This window comes from Eptatretus burgeri, chromosome 3 (genome assembly GCF_056783735.1).
Source record: "Eptatretus burgeri isolate ZD-2024b chromosome 3, Ebu_testis_v1, whole genome shotgun sequence".
Classification (NCBI taxonomy): Eukaryota; Metazoa; Chordata; class Myxini; order Myxiniformes; family Myxinidae; genus Eptatretus; species Eptatretus burgeri.
In genome coordinates, this window is record NC_140963.1 from 56,449,237 (window position 1) to 56,473,752 (window position 24,516).

Sequence of the window (24,516 nt, forward strand, 5' to 3'; positions counted from 1 at the left end):
TTATCTTCCATATTGCATGTATTAGCATAAGCATGATGTAATTTAATTGTGATATGGGATATGCACTGTTTTATTTGTAGAAAGCTGTAATCAACCTGCATTACATGTGTGTGCTTCACATGCCATCCCTTGATCCCTTTTTTAATGTTCTTACCTTTGGTGTCTGTCTTTATGGTCTTTCAAGCACTCTGACAGGCTATCAGGCGGGAAAGCCACCATCACGGAAAACATGCCAAAGGCATTGATCGACAGTTCATGGAAGTATTTGCCCAACCCCCAGACTGGGCCCTGGACCAATGGTGGCTGAATGGGGAGGGGTTAAGTGTATCACTAATGCAGGTGGGGGCAGAAGCTATAAAGGTGGGTTGTGAGCTGTCGGGGGAAGGACATGCACCGAAACTTTTCCACAGAGCCTGCACGTGACCTAAGTATTCTACATGGCATGGCACACTTTGGTTGGAAGCTTATGGAACATGCCTCCACCGCAAGCTGTGCCCACTCCCCCTCTCCCCCCTCATGCTGGCATCGTGTTTGCAGCATAAACTGTTTTTCTTGCGAGGCTGCTTCTCCACTTGTAACTGATCTGCATCTTGTAGAGGCACCTAACAGTATTTTGGTCCTGTCAATCTCCCTGGTCTATCTCCTGAGGTGTGAATGGGCCCGTTAAGTGATTAGATAGATTAGGATCTTCCATTGTTCCTCAACTTGTGGGTGTGTATTTGGTCGGGGTTAAGGGTAATTGTCTAAAGAGTGTTTTGGTGTGTTGTTTATAATTATGTTCCCGCCCTGTTTCCTTTCAAATAAATACACTTCACTATGACTTGGTCTCGGATGAATTTGGTTGGTTCTGATCGCTTCTATAATTGTACACTTCCATTAAAGGACAGATTGGATTTTGGCGATCAGCACCCATAACGTGGCCATGCCGATGCCTCGCGGCTCTGCTTTGCTGCTGTTCAAGATTGGGCATATGGCACCAATGAGTGTGACATATCAACTAGCTCGGTGGTCTACTCGACACTGTATTGTGGCAGACAGACCCGTAATCCGGCCCAGGATGATAGAATCGGTCAACCGCTTTAACACAGTTTGCTGGGATATACTTGGTTTGAATCTTATGGGGATTGTCCGTGCTCTTATCCTTTTAAATGCTGAAAGTCAAGCAAGGAAGCAAAATATATACCTTGAATTCTGAAACACATATGTAGCTTATTTTTGTGTCGTGTGTGTGTATGTACAAGTACAGGTGTATGCCTATGCGTGTACATGTGTGTTGGGATTTTGTGTCTGAGTCACCATCACAACTCTTGTGCATTGCCAGCTCGAGGAGTGATCGAACGCGTTATGAAGCAGCTCCATAACGTATGGGCGAATGCATTGCCAATGAAGGTTGTGTTTCATGACGCGGAAAGCTGGAGAATTCCATTGATTTTAACGAAAAGGGATGTACAAGCGACAATGTACATCGGCGAAGCAACAAGCGGAACTAACTCTCTTGTCTGCCTCGAACGAGCAGCAGAAGGGACGTCTGAACGTCCTCGTTGGTCCCTTGTGACCCTCAGCTGTGAAAATTATTTTGTTGAAACTCTTTCACCATTCCAATAGTCCAACACCTTTTGCATTTCATTATTCACTGCTTGCCAGCTCCACATGCAGTTATTATAACGGCAATTGTGAATTTGTTCAATGTGGCGCAAGCAAGCGCAAAAATCATCTCTGAATGAGTCACTCACTCGCTCTGACATAACTTGTGCGTATGCTATAGAGATATACATGGGGCTTAACAAGGATGCAAGTCTTCAACGATGACACAACCCCGAAGTGCACCTCAAAAATGGGATGTGTCGATTTTTACATTGAAACAACTAATTGACTAAATAATTATGAAAGTAGTGGATATGGTCAAGTGCATATAAATAAATATATAATTCAAGGTGGTATGTAGATAGCGGTGTAGATAAAGTACAGGGTGTTCCAAGAAGACCTGGACAACTTTGGTTGTTGATAAACTGTATTTCGAACCACAAGTGATTTAACGATACCCTTTGGTTTACATGATACAGAAGCTCATAAAGTTTTGTACACACCATCAATACACTTCAAGGTGAGCTCCGTTTGTCGCACGCAGGGCATCAAGGCACACGAGTTCTTGCCATGTTCAGCTCAGCATGTTTGCATCCGCCAGTGCGCATGCAGCTGTGATCCGAGAACGAAGATCCGGCAGGTTTGGCACCTTGGTGTTCGAGCCAACATCTTTGACAAACACCCACAGAAAAATAATCAAGGGGGTTATATCTGATGCTCGTGGGGGGCAGGCGGTTGGTCCGTCTCGTCCAATCCAGCGACCTGGAAATTTTTCATTTAGAACGGCTCAAACGACTAAGGCCCAATGAAGGGGAGCACTGTCCTGTTGAAAAATGAAATCGGGTTGCAGGTCTTCAATCTGTGGGAAGGCAAATCCTTCCAACATGTTCATGTAAATTGTTGAGGTCACTGTTTCCATAACTTGATGTCGCAGCAAGGCACAGATCGAGTCCCATAACAGCAAATGCTGCATGACCTGTTAGTAACGAGCATCGTCTGCCACACAAATGCATTGTCTCTGCTCTGCCTTGCTGAGCACCAGTTAGGAGGTGAGGTTGCAGCCAGGAGGGATAAATGAAACAAAAGGAGCAACTCAAACCCTAAATGCGACATGATGCTGAAGTCTGCACATAAATTATGCCAAACCATCAACCTCCAAACTAGGATGGAGTCTGTGTCACTCAGGTCTTTGAAGACTGAGCTTTATGGTCACAAATAAACGAAAGCAAAGCTGCTGATCCAGGTTTCACCATTATTATGGGCTCATCAAGATGACATACTGCCAAATCGTTTATTTGTGACCGTTCTAAGCTCATTAAATAAAAAGTGAAACCCTAAGAGACATGACATGACAACTGACCAACTCGTGGTTCACCTTGCAAGACTTTTAGTTGACCGACAGTTTGTCATCCTGGCATTCTCTGTGTTAAGATCTACGTTACTACATGATGCTCTTTATGATTGTGAGATATTCATAACTCTCTTGCGACTGTGGTACCATGAATGCCTGTGCTCCTGGTATCTTCCAATTTAATGTGGAGGGGCTGACTCCGGATAAAAAAGAAGTGCTGCTTAAAATAGCCTCATCTCATGATGTGCTCATCATCAGGTCAGGGTCAGGTATGGGAGCATGCGCTCGAGCATCGTGTCGCTGCGTCCACTTTGACACAGCATCCACAGTCAAAGGGCGGAGGAGCTCCTTGTGAGCCAACGGCCATCCGTATCTAGTGCCCAACTGTGTCTGTGGGCGTTCTCCTGCAGTTGGGTTACTTCTTATTAGGAGGTTGGTGGCAGGATTTGCACTCTGGCCACCATAAAACCCTTCATTCCGCAAAACATTCCAGAAGCATAAAAAAATCTGAAAACCCATTCTGTGGGCGTACCTCCTGTGCAACTTCCCTTCGCAGGGCAGCTCACCTGATGACACGATTGGGGCAAAGCCTTCGGAAACCCACAATCTTTGATGATAGGAGGGAAACCACGGGGTGACATTCCCAGGTCAGATTTCGGGAGAGTGTGTCGGAGTGGTGCTGAGGTGTCGTCCTCGCTCAGCATCCTTCTCCATGAAGTCCACATATGTGATGAAAGAAGAGCTCTCTCTCTCTCTCAGGCTATCGACTGGGTTCTTTCACCCCAGTCGATGTCACTGCCTCACAACTTATGTGACATCTCCAGTCACTGACAAAAAGTTGTGTCTACATCACAGCTAGATGCTGAACTCCAGTGGCACACAATTTGTGTTCAGGGCCTTGATGTTTCCAATGTGTATAACCCCCCCACCCCTCGCCCCACTCCCGCTCTACAGCAAGGATCTACCTCTAGTTACCTCTCCAGTACTCACTGTCAGAAATTTCAACAACTCATATATTGAATGTGGCTAAAACTAAACTCATCAACTGACAGTGAAACATTATGTAATTCTCCAGATATTACCTGCAGTTTAGTTTTGATAGACGAGAACCTACGACTTTCTACTGAAGCCACTGGGGTACCCACACCAACCCTGATCTGGCCTGGTGGAATGGTAACTCCTCACCAACCCCTCAAAGGACTGTGTTAGAATGCTTCCAAAACTCTCAGCACCACCTTGTTCTCATCAAGTAAGCTCCCCCAGTTGCTCCCATTCCTACCTGACCTGATAAGTGCTGGGACTTCAGCAAAGTTGATTGTGAGGTGTACTATGACCTTACAACAAAAGCACTAGACTTGCTCCATGTTCCTGACCCTGAGGATGTTGACGTCAGATATGCTGCCTTTTGCCAATCTATCATGGCAATTTCCAAGAGGTGTATTCCTTGTGGCCATTAGAAAGTAAACATTTCTGGATGGGATCCTGAATGTGAGCGCTTTCACAACACAGTCAAGTGACTGCCACTAACACTGAAAAGGTGAGCGCTACTACTGCCGAACTTAAGTCTAGAGTCGATGAGGCCTGCAGAACCACATGGCAGGAAGCAGCATCAACCAATGACTTCACTCACTCCAGCCAGAAATCATGAAAAATGGTAAACTGGTAGCTTTGCCTCATAGCTTTGCTACAAGGAGTTAATTATTTGTTCCACAGTCTGCACCTGGCAGCACTTCTCGATCTTCTGTTGATTAGCTTGTAGTCATTCTGATTTTCAGCTTATCTGGAATTGGAATTCCAGATAAGGTGTTTTCATCATGCACCATCCATCCATCCGTGTCCATCCGTCTGTCCTTCTCCTATTTCGACTTCTCCAGCTTAACCGCTGGTCCGATTCAGCTGAAATTTGGGAGTAAGGTACCACTCCTGATTGGTAACGGGGATTGCAAAGCTTGTTCCGGTCACGTGACTTTAAGTATGTCAAAATGGCGGACTTAGTAAATTCCTTTTAAAAAATCTTCTCCAGACCCATCAGTCAGAATGCTACCAAATTTGGGTTACAACATTAGGACAGGGTCCTGAGGTTAAATTGTGGAGGTCATGCTGATCATGTGACCTGAAGTGTGTCAAAATGGTGGTCGCCTAAATTCCTTCAAAAATATTCTTCTCCAGACCCACCAGGCAGAACGCTACCAAATTTGGTTTACAATATTAGGCCAGGGCCCAGATAAGCTACAGGTTCAGTGGTCCTATTTTTTAGCTCATCTGGAATTGGAATTCCAGATAAGGTGTTGTCATCATGCATCGTCTGTCAGTCTCCTATTTTGACTTCTCCAGCCAAATCGCTGGGCTGATCCAGCCGACATTTGGCTGCAATATTCCTCTCCTGACTGGTAGTGGGGATTGCAAAGCTCGTTCCGGTCACTTGACTTTCAGTCGGTCAAAATGGATTTAGTAACTTCCTTCAATAATCTTCTCCAGACCTACTGGTCAGAATGATACCAAAATTGGGTTACAACATAAGGACATGGTCCTGATGGTAAATTGCATAGGTCATGCCAATGATGTGACCAGAAGTGTGTCAAAATGGCGGTCGTGTAAAATTCCTTTAAAAATCTTCTTCTCCAGACACACCAGTCAGAATGCTTCCAAATTTGGCTTACAACATTGGGCCAAGGTCCAGATATGTTACAGGTCCAGTGGTCCTATTTTTATGTTTCTCAGAAGGTGAAGTAAAAGAGCAAAGTGCTTACCTTGTGTCACTTTTCATGGTTGTTTTATGCAGCTTTTTGGCTCGAAGAGCATGGGAAGGGTTAATTTATTTGATAATCCTAGCCACCTGTGGTAATTGTTTTGATGAGAGCTTATTGGTTTTGTCCTGCAATCATGGGTGAGACACGTGATTGGGTCTTGTTATTTTTATTTTGATAGTTATGGAAATAATTGCACATGGTACATGTTGGGAGCCTCGGTTGTGTGTTTGTCTACGCTGTCACTGATGACTCACCAACAAGCGATGAAACCGGTCTGATGGCTGAGAGGGGCAGGCAGCATTGGGATTCTCATATATGTACGACTTGTGAATGTCTGCAGTTGTAGAGGAACTCAGCTCGAGCTTGAAACGGCAAAGGGCTTTCCTTGTGTAGCTTTTCTTGGTTGCTTTATGCAGTTTTCTTTGGCTGGTAGAGCATTGGAGGAGTATACATATCTATAATATATATATATATATAATATATATATATATATATATATATATATATATATATATATGTATATGTATGTATATCATCTTGTATGAAGAAAAGCAATGTGTGTGTGTCTTCTCCATAACTCAAAAACTATAAAACCCTGAAACTTTGCATGCGTGCTAAGAAAACTCTAAGGAAGTGCAAGAGTGAAAATTGGGTGTTTGTGTTAATTAAAACACCCCTTTTGTTAAAACACACCTTTTAGAAGTCTATTCACAGCCTTATTTAATTATACTCTTCATCAGGCGATCCTCGGCCACCTCACTGTCTGGGGTCTTAAGGCGTTTCCTGGGTAACCTCGCTGGGGTCTGAAGCCGCCATGTTTTTGGCCTGGATGTAAGCTCCAGGTTTGAAAGTATCAGCAGTTCTGACTTCCCCAAAAAGTGTTGATTTGTCCAATTCGGACATTGCACGGGCGTTTCCAAGTGCATCGTTTTATCACGGGCAATTGGTAATCGCTTGCCAAGTCAGGCGTGTTCCGTTGGAGTGCTTGAATGCTTCAGCCACTTACCGAGCTGTACAGTGCAGTTCTTGTCCTGATCGGGATGTACAGTTGACCGTTACTACCAAGTAGAGGTACATATACAGCACACATGGACGTGGTATATTTGGATCTGTACGGACTCTCCGTGGGTGTGTGGACATGCGATGCTTTTTACGGGTGCCGTCGTGGCAAAGTTTCATCCCGAGGTTCTCTCAGGTTTTCCTTTGTCCTCGCTCTTGTTTCTCAAGCATTTGGTTATCGGATTTGCTTAACAAAGGTTATATGTTTCCCTTTGTGAGTTTCAAAGCAAAATATATTTGATAATGCCAGATTTCTGAGCCGTTTGTCATATTAACGTGTTGTATAAATGACCGAGCCAATTATTTTTTCCATCCGTCACATGCAGCTGTTTATAAAGAATAATGTTTGTGATCCTATCCTGGAAACGTCGATATAAATGTGACGTTTTTCGGTGAAAGCTACTCAAGGTTTCTGGGTTGTATACAGTACGTACTGTAGTCGGTAATCATACTGACTCCAACCTGCTGAGACCCCAAAAAATGCCGATATCGACTGTGTGTGTGTGTGTGTGTGTGTGTGTGTGTGTGTGTGTGTGTGTGTGTGTGTGTGTGTGTGTGTGTGTGTGTGTGTGTGTGTGTGTGTGTGTGTGTGTGTGTGTGTGTGTGTGTGTATGTCGTTGATTGCTATCTCCATATGTGGGTTTCAGAATGTGGAATGGAGTCCTCCCAGGGCAGGCTCAAAATATCCACCTTCATTTCCGTAAGGGGTCACGATTCATGGACCAAGCTGTGAAGTTTTGTGCCGAGGGCTCTCAAGGATCGTCGCTGAGCCCAGGACAAGCTTCCAAATGTAGTTCGTTTGTTATAATATTCCCAGGGATGGTTTTTAGCTCGCCTATAAAGTACAGGATGGCCATAGAGTCTGGAAACCGGCGAATGTACATAAATGGTTTATTGACAATACAATACGATACATGATATGTTCAATGACATGACATGTTCATTGTGTTTCCCGTCATGAGAAATGCACGGTTCAATGCGCTGTGCAAAATTGTAATGAGTGCAGTGCATTAATGTAGCATTTCCATCAATCTCTACACATGCATCCATGATTCGTGTCTATGATTTTCACTGAATAAACCTGCACCTTCAGCATACCCCAGAAGAAGTAATCAAGGGGATTCAGTCTGGTGAGCGTGCTTTCCCTCGATATGGCCAGTTCTCGTGTCCACTCAGCAGTATCACCTCAACGCGTTTGACTTTCGTCAAGGACATCTTCGAACTGTAACAGAATGACATAATATTATCCTCGGACTTTATGGCTACCCTGTAGTTCCGGGAAGCTTATGGGATGGCACTTCGTCCGTCCGTCCGTCCGTCCGTCCACAAATACTTGCAACTTCTTCTCAGAAACGACACATACGATTTCAATGAAATTTGACCACAACCTTCATCACCGCTGATAGTATAAAAAAAACCGGGGTTTGAAGGTGTCTAGAGAGGGAGTTTACGGGAAGGGGTGGGGGGGGGGGGTTACCTCCCCAAAGAGATATTTGCTTTCTTCTCAAACGATACACACAATTCCGATGAAACTTCACGACAACCTTCATCACCCATGACGTTCCAAAGTTTGTTCATGACATTAGAAAAATCTGGCTCTAAGGGGCGTTGCCCCCCAAAATATGTATTTGCTTTCTTCTCCAAAACTACAAAAACAATTCCGTTGAAACTTGACCACCATCTTCACCACCCATGATGTACTAAAGTTTGTTGACGACATAAAAAAATTGGCATCTAGGAGGGCCTATGGGGAGAGGGGGTTTGCCCCCCCCCCCCAAAATATGCATTTGCTTTCTTCTCAGAAACTACACGCAATTCTGATGAAACTTGACCACAACCTTTATCACCCGTGATGCACCAAGGTTTGTTCATGGCATTAAAAAAAAATCCACAGGTATTTACTTTCTTCTCCATTATATATTTTGTGGGTCATCCATGCCTACCAGTGGTTGCCTGATTGTAGTATCCAGCCACGACCACGTGAGCGCCCAGGGGTACTACCCCTACGTTAAATATCTCTGTGAGGTTCTTTGTCTTCATTCCTGTAGGTCCAGCTATCACTGGTACAACTTTGGCATTCTTCAGCTTCCAGGATCTTCTCACTTCATTCTTGAGGTCTTGGTTTCTGCATCGTTTAGTCCAAAATCACTGGTAATAACACCTCAATAAGCAATGATTTCTTCACTCTTTTTTTTTTTTTTTTTTTTTTTTTTTGTACCCAAGTGATCCTGCGAGCCTACACTATGACTTGTACTGTATCCTACTTGTACACAATATTTTGTACACTTGTACACAAAACAAATGAAGGTCCTACACAATATTGTATCCTACTTGTACTGCTGAGAAGGCAATGGCAAACCAGCCAGCATAACACATGCCAAGAAACTGCTTCAGCAGCACCAACGCTCTGAAACAGAGTATGGTACGTCAGAATTAGAATCAGAATAAGACATCAGAATCGGTATGGTACATCAGAATCGGTGATTGTCTGTTAACTGGAGATGAAATTTGGCTTCAAACTTGGGATCTTGAAACCAAATTTGAATCCCTGCAATGGAAGCACAATGGATTACCACCATGCAAGACATTTCACACCCAACCCTCAGCTCGCAAGATCATGGCCTCAGTTTTCTGGGATACCTTGGAAATACTCCTGATTCATTATTTGCCAAACAAATCCACAATCACACTCTGGCCTCATACAAAAACTGACAGGCCATCAAGGACATTGCCAAGGGATGTTGATCAGAGGTGTGCTTCTCCTTCATGCCAACAAGGCTGTGCACAGGCATATGTTGCCCAAACCACCACTGTGACTGGTTTTAAGCAATGCCTGATCATACAGCCACATCTACCACCCAGTAACTATTACCTGTTTTAACATTTGAAGTCCCACCTGCACGGCCGCTGATTCACTGACAATGAGGAACTGACTCGTAGCCAAGATGTAGCTGAAGAAGCAATCTGAAAAATATTTTCCTGGCTTGATAGTTTTATGGACAAATGGGACAAGAGCAATGAAGTCACGGAACAATAAAATGAAAAATATATAACTTGGCGTGTCTTGAATTCAGTCTGCGCTATTATTACCAGCCTCTGGTCGATTGTCCATGCTTTATCTTTTTTTTTTAATGCTGAGCGTCAAGCAAAGAAGCAACACATACAATTTTAAAATTCTTTGGTATAACTCGGATGGGGTTCAAACCACCGACCAGACTCAGAGCGGATGCTGAAACAATGACACCACTGAGGCTGGCTTTTGTTCAAAACAAAACCTTTAATTAATACCTACAGGGAAATATTAATTGTCACTTAACATTTATCCCAATATGATATTCATATATGTTATTTACCGAGAAAGCACATTTACCAGTGAGCTGCTTAGTCCTGGTTTGATTCGTGACACAATTGAACTGTCAGATTGTTGCTTTGCGGGCATGGCGTTGCCACAACGTGTGCCATCCCTCCGATAGATGTCAAACCGTATTCCAATTGCTAGCATTGGTTGGTGGATCTCAAAGATCCCACGATACCTTTTGAAAATGATAAGCAATTGCACACCACTAGCCAAATGTTTGACCAATGGAGGAGGCTGGGACTGCTATATCTATTTGCCCATATAAACGGCAGATTGGTACCTCAATGATCTTCAAGGTTATGGGACAGAGTAGACACACACACACACACACACACACACACACACACACACACACACACACACACACACACACACACACACACACACACACACACACACACACACACACACACACACCCACACCCACACGTACACCCACACGTACACCCACACGTACACACACACGTACACACACACACGTACACACACACGTACACACACACACACACACACACACACACACACACACACACACACACACACACACACGTACACCCACACGTACACCCACACGTACACACACACGTACACACACACGTACACACACACGTACACACACACGTACACACACACACACACACACACACTCCCCGAATTGAGAGGCAAATCCTTCCGTCATTGAAAGACAAAGGCGAGGATTCATGTGTCCAACTTGTACATCCTCCTGCCATATGTCACGCGACAGCTCACTAATGAGACGTGATTGGATAATTGACTCACAGACGGCAGGTCAAAGGTCATGTCTCATTCCAATTTTGACCTTCACTTGGAGCCCGCCTATTTTGCTTTCCCATCCCCACCTCCTCCTATAGTGCCCTCCCCTTTACCGTTTTTTGCCATTCACCACACTCGGGCTAAATACTGTACTTTCTGTTGGATCACCAGTGAAAGCATCATTTGTCTGGTTTGACTCCCCTTGCGCTACCTCTTTGTGAACTAATTAATTTCTCTACAACCTGATGAGCGTGGGTGACATCATAAAAAAGTGGTTTCATGGGATATTTTACAAAAGCGAGGTTCCATAAATTACATACGAGGAGGAAATGCATTTGTAGATTTTTGAAACACCTTTAACATACAGGACAGTGATGTTTAAACGTTTAGAGATGAAGAATTTCAGAACACGCATGTCTGAGTTCAACAGTTATCCAAAAAATAACAATTTTTCATGCAATTAAAGAGGAGGTTGCGGGTCACCAAACATGTTCTGAAAATTTATCAATATGATTATATGTGCATTAAATAGTTCGATGCAAACTATTGTCGTTGCCTAACTATTGGAAAAATTAATGAAATTTAACTCTGAAGTTGTTATTTCTCGAGGCTGTTGAAACAAACATCCGCGTGCCATATATGGATGGTGACGTCACGTTCTCCAAAATAAAGCGGAAGCTCACTCGCTCATTGAAGAAATGTCCAGTTGAGCGGGCCGTTCTTTCGCTTTTTTTTGAGCTTGCAACTGTCTATATTATCCTTTTTTTATTTTGAATTATTGGAGAACAAAGTTATTTGGATATTTGTACATCATGCCTCGTACGTGTGTCGTCATGTTTTGCGAAAATGACTGGAAACGGGTAATCGCTCCCACCGATTCCTGAAGGAATCAAACATTTGCCGGCAGTGGATAAGATTTGTACAAACAAAACAGGCGAATTTTCCCCCAAAGAAAACGGGTAAACAGGACCCTTTGGATAGACTTGTCATTTGTGGTGACCATTTCATAGCCGAGGATGACGAAGGCATAAACACTTCTGATCACCACTCTGTGAATATGAGTTGTTTCACAAGTTCTCCAGATACTGCTCTCTCACAGAATCAATTGTTGAGTTTAAGTGAGAAAAACATTGAAATGTATTCTTAAAGAGTACATGGAAAAACACATAAATAAGCTTTCTGAAAAACACAAGGATGAAAAAATTTCTCAACAAATCAACTTATTGTTGATTAAATGACTTTTTTAAACAGCATCAGCCAATTGGGCTATTTCATTTCAATTGTAAAAAATTGATCAATTTTCCACTTTTTTTTCTAAATTTGGTAGAATATTTCCCAATGAGGCTAAACATGTTTTGGTATTTATATGCCACAACAGTCTTTTGAAAGTTGGGTTTGTTCTAACTGTTCACTTTCGCTGGGGTCAAGCTCAGCTGTCAGAAAGACTTCAACGCCAAGGCTATGGTGTATAATATATTTGGATCCATTATTGATTCATTCTATTTCTGACTCTTGAGTGACTCGTCACAAGAGGGTTAAAAATTATTATATCAAGTCACAGACGAATCAAATTTTACATTATTTTATGCATCGAACAAGAAAATGAAAATCTACAAACCAATCTGTCTGGTGGAGTCTGTCAGTGTGAACTGCTGGGCAGTCAGTCCTGCCACTTGTACACGAAATAGGCCGTTTTCTGGCACTTGCAAGTGGCTCAAATTTATATGGCTCAGGGGCAGAAACTCCATAGTATAAATTCCCATCATCTTCCGACTCGTCCTCGGCAATATCGGAATGCAAACACTCAATTTCATCGCCACTGAAATCACTCTGATTCGCATCTCGCCTTTGTTCACACGCTGTTTCCGAATGTTCATGAAGTTTTTCGGAGAACGTGACGTCGTAGCATCTTCGGTAAATTCCGGTCTGTTTTTCGATCACTGACAAAAGTTTTGACTTAGAAGTTAATTTTAGCATATTTTGAGTTTCAAATGTAAGAAAATAATTGCCCAATGATTATTAATGTGATTACAACCATCAAATCACGTGAAGTCATCAGCGACCCAAAACCTGCTCTTTAATATGGTGCTTTAAGCTTTGCCAGGATTCCCGAGGAGGAATCTCTTACATAATATCAAAAATTAACTACAAAGACACTCAGGAGAGCGCATACATCCACCAGGCTGAACAGTTTACATTTTGTATGCCACTGATAGGTCGGATCTGGATCCACACCTGAACCAAAATCGAATCTGCTTGTTCTTGTCACCTACCCAACTCATCCACAACTTTTTGAAATATCATGCTGTATATCGTTTTTGGCCCCATCTCTCAACAGTCAAGAATCACTATATATATATATATATATATATATATATATATATATATATATATATATATATATATATATATATATATATATATATATATATATATATATATATTTAATACTTATCATGTCTGGATCTTTACCAAAATCAAGTCAATTTGTCCTTATCGCACACCCAACCTGTCCATCAAATTTCTTCCGAATCCGTTCATAACCTTTTGAGAAACCCTGCTCACAGACAGACAGGGGTGAAAACATAACCTCCGTCGTCCACCTCTCGTGGCGCAGGTAATTATGCCCTTGGTTATTATTATTATTATTATTATTATTATTATTATTATTATTCTTATTATATGTAGAATCTCTTGTATAATTCATATATTGGAGATATACAAGTGCAAACTAAAGGTGATGAAATTACAGCAATTATTTCTTCATTCTGTTCAGCTGTTAGCCAATTAAAACGAAGTCTTTGAACCTTCTGTTTGATATGATGGTCATAGGAAGTATTTGTTCAATGTCGATCTACAAATTTTTCTCTTTGGCGTTGAAACGTCGGAACTATTTTTGTGATCGTTTTTGACCTGTTTTTAGCTAGACACAGACACACACACAGACGCGCGCACACACACACACACACACACACACACACACACACACACACACACACACACACACACACACACACACACACACACACACACACACACACACACACACACACACACACACACACACACACACTTGTGTGGCACGATGTGAGATAGTAACAGGAATTCATCCAGCCTACACCGATTGCATCACCTTCTAATCTATGGCTCCTTTTCCACCAACTTTCTCAGTCCGTCTCTTTCACCACCTTCCTTCCACAGCTGTTTCTCCCTGAACCCATCCCATCGGCTCAGCTCACCACCAAGCACCACAAGCCCACTGCAGCTGCTGCTCAAAGCCCACCGGGCTTCGGGGTCAAGCGGCTCGTGTCCCGCCCACGGTGCCTTAATTAGTTTAGCGCAGTGCTGCAGAGTTTGCCAAATTAAATTTAAACAAATCTCGCCCTAATTCTTGCCAGCAATGTCGTGGGGCTCATAAATCAACGCTCAACCGGCTCTCCGCTGTCCCGCCTGCTGTCCACCCTTGCCCACGAAACTGATGTCGAAGGTAAGAGTTGCATGGATGAAGGGTGATCAGCAAGTTCCTGGCCTGAAATACAGAATCCCATCACACGTACTACAGGGATTTATTTTCTCAAACCGTTTTAGCAACAAGAGACAGCATGTAATCACCAAGGTATAATGGATTGTCCACAAAAATAAATTGTTCATTGAAGAAGGCGTTCATAATATAGTGTGTGTGTGTGTGTGTGTGTGTGTGTGTGTGTGTGTGTGTGTGTGTGTGTGTGTGTGTGTGTGTGTGTGTGTGTGTGTGTGCGCACGCGCGCATCGAATGATGAGGTTAAAAGAGACTTACCTTGTTTGGTGTTCCGATCTGAGTACTTTATTGCTTGTGAGGCATCCAAGGTTCAAACCCCATACACTGTGTTGATTTGTCCATTGCCTGCTCATGTCCTGGTAATTCTTGTAAAACTATATTAATGTCTCGTAATGCACTTGTCCTGCATGTAATGTATGCATGAGCTCGTCTATGAGCCTTAGATCACTGTAGAATAAAATCATCATGAGGACGTTGTTATTGTTGTCAGACTTAAGCTATACATAGGATGTTATAAGAGCCAGTAACACCTGGTCGGTGAGCAGGCGAGACTTGCTTCAAGGCATAGCAGGTGACACTCCAACACCAGATTTCCAAAGACAGGGCCTACTATAGAGGTTCTGAAGAACGTGCTCTCTGGATATAAAGCCTCTCGTGCAAAGTGCACGCTACAGTGTTGTAGAGATGGCCACGCGTTGTGTACTACATCAGACGAACCCACCTGCTTTTGCTTTCTGTGCTGAACCTCAAAACTCGTGTGGGTGCTGTGCATTTGCTCTCATAGATCACACCTTATTGAATATGAAAGACGTGCATGAGTCTTTATGCATCAGACAAGACTTGAGGACAATCCGACCACATTGTGTCAGTATAAATGTGTTATACAAGAACGAAACAGATGTCCATTGTTAATTAAGGTCTTTGCTAATTCTTATTGGAGAGCTATCAATTGAGGCAATCTACATATTATGTATGTAAAGAGGAGAGGGAGTGAAGGGTTATAAAAATGGGAATGGGTGTAAATGTTGGAGGGTGGGAAAAGAGAAAGGGGTCTAGGAGTTGGTAGGAGTAAGAGAAAGGGTATAGAAGGTGTGTTTGGGATATACAAGTACCAGGGATGGCGGTGCATATGCATGATCCACCACGTGATGCCAGGCGCATATTGCTGCAGAGACAGTTTTATTAGCTAGGGGGAGCAATCATGGACGGGTCACCACTCCGACAAAAGACACTCGACTAGCTCACTTTTACCAGTTAGCTAGTACTCATTTTGCTGACTTCGGAGGAATGACAGGCTGGGTCAACCAACCGAGTGTTATTTTAGCATGGCTTGGGCTTGAACTCCAGGACCTTGAGATCCGAAGCCAACGACCTTAACCATTAAAGGGGTAGTCAAAACTGTGCCAATGTTGCAGGTGTACTATGGGGATGGCTTTTTACAATATTGCAAAGTCTCTATACGAGGTGTGTTCAAAAAGTATCCAACCTTAATTTTTCGTGCGTAAACAAATGAAGCTAGGGAGGCATGGTTTGGTGCACGTATGTAGGCGATCCAAATTCGTATGCGTGAATATTTTCCCGCCTGCAGAAGCTGTCAGTCGCCGACAGACCGCCGATGAGTGAGGAAGTGTAAGTGAGCGCCGTCGGATTTTCATTTTTGACAAGATGACGGATCACTGTGGTCTCATCGCCAGTGATCACTGTGTTGAAGTTGGGATCACTGTTCACAGTCTCCAGCATGTCCTGTGCGATCTCCAAATTGAGTTGCTTCTGCTCGATCGTTAGCAGCTTTGGCACAAACTTTGCTGAGATTCTCCTTAAGCCCAAATCCTCAGTCACAATGGAATGAACGGATCCAATGCTGACGCCCGCCTCGTCTGCAAGTTCTCTGATCGTGATTCGACGATCCTGCATCAGCAGGGTCCTCACTTGGTCAATAACGATCTCATTTCGGGATGTTGAGGGCCTACCAGAACGTGCTTCACTTTCCACTGATGTGCGACCATCTTTGAAGCGGTTGTCCCACTCTTTTATCTGTGTGGTGTCCAATGCTTCGTTCCCGAAGGCCTGTTGAATCTTGCGGATCGTTTCCACTTGGGAATCGCCAAGCTTTACACAAAAATTGATGCAGTAGCGTTGTTCAAGTTTTTCCGTCATTTTGTCAAAAACGAAAATCCGACGGCGCTCACTTACACTTCCTCACTCATCGGCGGTCTGTCGGCGACTGACAGCTTCTGCAGGCGGGAAAATATTCACGCATACTGATTAGGATCGCCTCCATACGTCCACCAAACCACGCCTCCCTAGCCTCATTTGTTTACGCACGAAAAATTAAGGTTGGATACTTTTGAACGCACCGTGTGTGTGTGTGTGTGTGTGTGTGTGTGTGTGTGTGTGTGTGTGTGTGTGTGTGTGTGTGTGTGTGTGTGTGTGTGTGTGTGTGTGTGTGTGTGTGTGTGTGTGTGTGTGTGTGTATCTGCATCGAACCTCCTGACTTGGGACTCGATTTGTGCCTTGCTGTCTCATCACAAAGCTTGCTGCATGACCTGCCAGCAACAAGTGTCACCTGCCATATGAGCACATTGTGTTTGCCCTGCTGATCACCAGTCAAGAGGTTTGCAGTAAGGAATATTAAATTCAACCAAAGAAGCACACCGACTCGATGACAAGACACTGATGTAATGAATATAAATTATACCAACACATCACCTCCAAACTTGGAGGCATCCGTATGGTACTCAAGCCTTTGCAGACTGAGATTAAAGCATCGAGTCATGAACAGACAGACGCATAGATGTCAAACTATATTTTGCCCTTGTGTGCTCATCAGGTCAACATTCTGCTGATCTTTATTTGTGACCATATAAGGCTCATTAAAATATCTGAATCAAACTCCCTAACTTGACAAGGCAGCAGGGCACAAATCGAGTCTCATCACCACTCGCTGCACGACCTGTCAGAAATGGCTAGTTCAAAGAAAATGCTTTGTGGTGTTTTTTTTGTGTTCTCCTTTGAACCCGTGGCTCCTTATTTGAGTAATGCAGCCTCAAGTCCCAAGTACATGAGGAATTCCAAAGGTTCTTCGAAAGAAAGTCATAATTACTCCAAAAAACGCTCATCTTTTTTATCTTTTAATCTAAAAGCATAACGGATATGATCATGCATACATGATACATACAGTAGTACTTTTCGCTCTACTTTTTGGTGTGTGTTGGAATAATTTGAGCATACTGCTCAATCAACCTTTTCAACGGTTCACAAATTTGTCCTTTGCCGTCTACGTCCTGGTAATTCATCCTTCAGTAAACTAGTGTCCTTGCCCTGCTTTGATGTATGTGCAAGCTCCTGCATGAGCCTTAGAGCAATGTAAAAAAACAAAAGAAAACCATTGATAAATGTGGGATGTCTGAACAAGGAATGACTGAACATTGATAAAGCTGTTGGACAATGATAGCTGGTTGTACATAAGCTGAAACATTTTCTTTTCTTTTTTTATGCCTCCGGTGACGAAGTCACCAGTGGCATTATGTTTTCAGGTTGTCCGTATGTACATCCACGCGATTTTTATCTCTTTTTCTCTGCAACCGCTTATCCGATTGACACTAAATTTTCATCATAGATGCGACAACTCATGGAGACTTTTTTAAATGATAATTTTGATATCATAAGTCACGTGGGGGTGGCAGCCATGTTGGAAAAATGGAAAAACTTTGGACTTCTGTATCTCCTAAACCGCACCATGGAAAAAATTGAAATTTGGCATCTGGCAACTACTCTGCATGGAGAATACGAATTATTTGACTAAGACGTCATTTATGAAGTGGTATCCCAGTCAAAATTAGACACGTAGAATGCTGCATTTGATCAATATTAAAATTTGTGCATTTCATCTGGGGATATATTGGTCAGCAGAATTTTTTTATGATGTCATCAGTCATGTGGTTTGGCAGCCATATTGTTAAAAAAAATAATGGAAAAAATCTTCTTCTCCAGAACTGCTTTGACGATTGAAGTGAAACTGCACGTAAATGATTGACTAGCCATGTTGAATAAAGTTTGATAACTATGATGTCATGGGTCACATGGTCTGGCAGCCATCTTGGATTTATCCTTAAAGCTCCAAAAATCTTCAGAACAGCTGGACAGATTGAGGGGAAACTCAACACACCTATTCACCATACCTTGGGGATGCTAAGGAGACAAAGAATAATTGGTAAGTCACATGGTTCAGCGGCCATATTATATTGAAGAAAAATATCAAATAATGTTTTCTCTGGAACCGCTTAGCCGATATAAGCAAAATTTAGAAAGTATCATCTAACAATATCGTTACATCCAACCATCCATTCATTGGGACCATACTCTGTGCAGAGCATTGGAACTGCCTAAGCAGTCTCATAGGCTATTAAGCACAATTCTGGACAGGTCACCACTCCAATGCAGCATACTCAAATGGCTCAATCATTCCAGCAAGCTGGTACTCATTTTGCTGACCTTGGAAGGATTACGGGCTGAATCAACCACAGCTGAGCAGGATTTGAACTCATGACCTTAGGATTCCATACCCACCAACCAACCTAATCATGAAGCCAACGCCAGGCATAATATTGCTGCATACAGTTTGGAAATTATGATTTTGTATGCCACATGGTGTGCTAGCCATATGGGAGAGAAACACGAACCATATCCAATCAAAACAAAACTTCACACATGTGATCCTCCACCAAATCTTGGGCAGAGTCCAAATTTTCAATGCCATATGTCTCATGGTTTGGCAGCCATGTTGGTTTGAAAACCAAAGATTAAAAAACCGTTTTCTTTAAAACGGCTTAACAGATCAATGTGAAACATGTTGCGTTACATGGAGCAAGGGCAGTGGATCACAACTGCAAAGTTTCACATCGATTGCTATAGTGGTTTCTGAAATATACTTTTTAAAATATTTTCCTTCAAACCAATGTGGCTGCCACACCACGTGACTGATTATGTCATTTTTAAGTAAATGGATGCAGCAAGCACAGTGGATCATAACTGCAAAGTATAGTATTGATGGGTTAAACAGTTTCAGTTAAATAATTGTTTATTTCCTTTCAACCAACGTGGCTGCCACATCATGTGACTGATCAGGTCATTGTTCAATAAAATATTTGCAACAACAGTAATGGATCAGCACTGCAAAGCCTCCCATCAAAAGACTATGTGGTTTCAGAGAAATAATTGTTTTTTTTAAATATGTTCGACTCAGCATGGGGAATATTTGCTGAAAATGTCAAGATCATCGGTCACATGGTCTCACAGCCATGTTGGACAAAAAGAAACCTTATCCGTTCAACGCAAAACTCCAAAGACATGATCGGCCACCCATTCTGAATTTGATTTGATTAAGATGACGTCGTGGGTCAGGTGTTCAATCAAAGCGGGGTTGTATCAAAGCGAGGCGGCATGGTTTTTTTTCACCATAGAAATTTCACTAAATTTTCGCCATAGATGCGACGACTCATGTAGAATGTTTCTGTGATAACTATGATGTCATAGGTCACGTGGTGTGGCAGCCATTGTGGAAAAAAAGAAAAACTTTGGACCTTTGTATCTCCGAAACGACTCGATGGAAAAAATTGAAACTTGGCACATGTGAAGTACTCCCCAAGGGAAACAAGTGTGATTTTCTTTTTTATGATGTGGCTTTGTTATGACATAATTATATATGTTAAACACTTTATCTGATCTGTATGAGAATTCTGAGTGTCATATAGGGCTAAATTGTAATTGGCAAAAAAATTGATGACGTCATCAGTCACGTGGTTCGGCAGCCCTGCTGTTTTTAACATAAAACCTTTAAAAATCTTCTTCTCTGTAACAGCTGAACAGATCGAGGCAAAACATTGCAGGTATGATCGCCTATCCATAAGGAACAAAACTTCTCCACCTATGACGTTATAGGTCACATGGTTTGGCAGCTATGATTTTTTAAAAGAATAAACACTTTAAAATCTTCTTCTCCAGAACGGTTTGACAGATTGAGGGGAACTTCACTTACATGTTCTCCAAACCTTGGGGATTCCAGGATGTTCACAAATAATTAATTGGTCACATTTTCTGGCAGCCATATTGGTTTGAACGAAATTCTTTGTAAAATCTTTCTCTTGAACCGCTTCATCAATCGCTGTGAAATGTCACAGTTAGGATCGTGTCGATATGTGGAATATTTATATATTACTAAAACTCTATTCTTGTATGTTTTTATCAACCGCTGTCACAATGGGAACCCAACGGGTTCACGGGTCGTCTAGCATGTTTTAAATTTCAACCTGATCGGACGCATGGTTTGGCAGCCAGAATGATTTAATATTTTAAATTTGGATTCAGAGATTTAAATGAAACTTGGTACAAGTATGTATAATGATGTAATAATGTGGGTGGAGGAATCCTGGTGGCGACGTGATGTCGAAGGTTGTCGTTATATTTTTTTGAGTTGGTTTGAAGTTTTATGCAGTTAATTAAAATTGATTGAATTTTTTTAAGTTGTAATGTTGAAGTTTTATGCTTACAAAAAACAATACATACCAATATTATTAGCCCCCGTTAAGCCTGGTGTTGGCTTTGTGGTTAGGGTGGCAGCTTGGGATCCTAGGGTCCTGAGTTCAAGCCCCGTTGGCCGCTGAATTAAAATACACCAGGAGGTTGACTCAGCCTGTCATCCTTCTGAGGTCGGCAAAATGAGCACCAGTGTACTGGTAAGGGGGACACTGCATCAGCGGCATAGCCGCGTCCCAATCAATGATGCAACCAGCAACCACAGGTTGCACTCGATAGAGAGAGAGCCCCGTTGGACTTCATGTGAAAAGGCGGCTTATGGATTTGGTCTCAATTTTTGTCCTTGCGTCCGCAACCATATCTTGGACATGTATGGAACAATTTTATTCATTCTTGGCACAAACACAACACATGATGGTTTCATGTGCATGTCATTTTTTTTTGACATCAGATCCAAAATGGCTGACTGGCAGCCATTTTGGTTGGAAAAAAAAAAAAAAAACGGTGTCAAACAAGTCCTCAACCATTTCTCAGACATGCATTTACCGATCTTGTTCAAACTTGGCACACAGATAACGAATGATGGCTTTTTGTCCACAGATAATGAACGAGTGTGACATTGGCGCCGTGCAGCATGTGGAGATGGAATTGGGATGGAGCGGTGTACTTCTGAGGTGAATGTGTACAAATGATACTGAGATTAAAGTGTTCAAACGATACTTGGTTTATTTGTACAAATGTACTGAGGTAAATATGTACAAATGATACTTAGATTATGTGTACAAATGTATTTCTGAGGCAAATATGTACAAATGATACTGACTTGCCATGCAGCATTTGGAGACTGATTTGGAGTGATGTGCAATAATTGATTGATTTAGTGATTAATCAATAAATTTAAAAATACCCTTTATAACCAAATCATTGTTCACTGTCGTGTCCAAATATCAGCTTCCTTGCTCAAAGGGTGCCAAAAATATTCTCCAGATGAGAAAGAAAATAAATCAGGAATTAATAAATCTATACTAATTAAGTAATTAATCAATTTATTGATTAATCAAAAAATAGAATTTTTTTTTTTTTTGCCAAAGCACATCTTCACTTTTGTCCCCAAATTTCATCTTCCTAGCTCAAAGGATGGCTGAGATATCGCCTGGACTAACAAACTCTTCTTCTTCTTCTTCTTCTTTCGGCTGCTCCCGTTAGGGGTCGCCACAGCGGATCCTCCGTATGATCCGCATAGTGATTTGGCACATGTTTTACGCCGGATGCCCTTCCTGACGCAACCCTGGTCGCCTCTTACGACACAGGGATATGGTACACCTATTTTTAACCGGGGTATACACCGGCCCAGTACACTGGTACTCATTTCGCCGACCTCGGAAGGATGACAGGCTGAGTCAACCCCCTGGTGTATTAATTCAGTGGCCCAACGGGGCTTGAACTCAGGACCTTTTGGATCCCAAGCCGCTGCCCTAACCACTGCGCCAACACACCAGGCTGCCCGGACTAACAAACAAGAAAATAAAAAGACCCGTATCTTGCCAAAAGGTGACCACGTGTGACTTCTTTAAGGTCACAATGAGGTGAACAGAGCTGCTATCCACCAGGAGCGACTCCTTGAGGAATATCTGCCTACGAGAGATTCCGATGAGAATCGTTCTACAGAGTAACCATGAAAAATATGCGTTTGCCTCATAACGTCACCAAATGACGTCATAATGTCTCAAGCTTGACATATCTCGAAAGCACTCATCGAGGTGTTCAATTTGAGGTATTACACGATATGGTACCTAAGATGTCAAAAATTGACCTTGGGGTCAAAAACTTTCGGCTTCCAGCGCCAACCATGAAGGTCAAGGCCGATCGCCACCAAAAATTAATCAGCTGAGCGCGAGACCATGAACTATATTCCCATGAAGTTTGAAGACGATTCGATCAAAATTACTCAAAAAATAAGGGTTTCGTCGACTCCCCTGATTTGCGACAAAGTGACCTTGACCTTTGACCTTGAAAATTTTATGCGCTGAAAGGGACCTCAATACGACTCTGATATGCGAAGTTACAAAAATTTCCAATGATGACTGTGCTCTGCAGAGTGATCGATATGTGATTAGAGACAAAATAAAAATAAAAACATACAAGCTGACTAACATATCTTGCAAAAACTTAGTTTTGGCAAGATAATAAGAAAACGGAGTAAAAACTGAATACTCCCTTCCTTCAGCACCCGGTGATGACGTCATGCTCATGCATCACCTAGATATGGAATTGGGAAGGAGTGGTGTACAACAGTGGGCTAGACTTTATATTTAGAGGTGTGAATAATATTCAATCACTGCTCTGAGAGGACAGAGCTCATGGTGGTGGGATCCCATGTTCAAATCCCATCTACTATGTTGAATTGTCATCCATTGACCAATGAAGCCCTTGCAAATCATGTCAAGGTATATTCACATCCTCTAATCTCCCACATGGTATAAAATTACTGATTTGACTGTGTTCATTTCTGGATGAAAAAGAGCCTTCTATATCCTTTCCCAAACAATGCCTGTGTTCTGATGAATTAACTAAATTCCAGTTTTCAGATCCTGAAAATCAAGGAACTGAATTAGATTCGACTCGACTTTCCTCAATGAGGAGTTAATATAGCCTTTAACCAGTGATCTGTGAAGGTTAAGACATTGCTTGGGTTGCCTGGATGCAGGCAATAATCTGTATGATTAAACAATAAGAGTGTAATATGGTTCCCCTTGAAAACAAGCAATGGCTGTCAGTTGGAGATTCCAAACGCACAAACAGAATAAAGGATGGCGCAAAACTCCATTGAGTGGTTGGAGCAAACTCAAGTGTTTTCCTTTTTCTGTGCATTGCTAGCAGGTGGCGCGAGTTATAATAGACAATGTCCCACTCCTCTCTCATCTGCGTCTCTTCCCCACTTGGCCCGCCTGTTTCAATTTTCACCTTTTTTGGCCTTCTGAACACAAATGGGCAAGCGAGGGATACTACAGCAAGAGACCCGGATGCGCCTTTCGCCACTTGATGTTCCACTTAGTCACCATTAATAATGAATCCACAGGCAGCTGTGCTCCTGTAAACGTTCAACATTCTCTCTTTACATTCCCTGCCCCCCTTCAAAACCAACAGACCCTTTCCAGTTCTGCTTCGTTTGCATGGCGGTTTTCCTTCTGTCATTTGTCACTTACTTTGATTATTTACTCTCTTTTGTGTTTCTTTCCCACTTCAGTGGACTCGGGTTAATTTGAATAACCACCAATTGTATTTCAACAATTTAAATAGGGTCTCATGTAAACCATTCTGAACAATTTGACTATCACCACTTCCAATTTGGAAATATTGTTTCTTCTCTCTAACAAATAGCAATTCAAAGCCATACCCTTTTGCTTATGTTACTTTACATTTCAACTGGTCCTGCACCCTCTGCTCTTTGCTCTTTCCGTGCTTTGTCCCCTCACCCCCCCCACCCCCGATTTCTCCGACAGAGCCCACCCCGACAGAGCCCACCATCAAACCCCCGTTGAAACGACCTAAATCCAAGATCACTGCT

General features: G+C 42.4%; 1 long non-coding RNA gene across 1 annotated transcript in view; it reads left to right on the forward strand.

Annotated features, from left to right (window-relative positions):
* LOC147029961 (uncharacterized) overlaps positions 1-24,516 on the forward strand; it is a 91,339-nt gene that overhangs the window by 4,718 nt on the left and 62,105 nt on the right. The window contains exon 2 of the long non-coding RNA XR_015056149.1: positions 21,549-21,622. This is a non-coding gene — a long non-coding RNA (uncharacterized LOC147029961). The remainder of the gene's footprint in view (positions 1-21,548; positions 21,623-24,516) is intronic.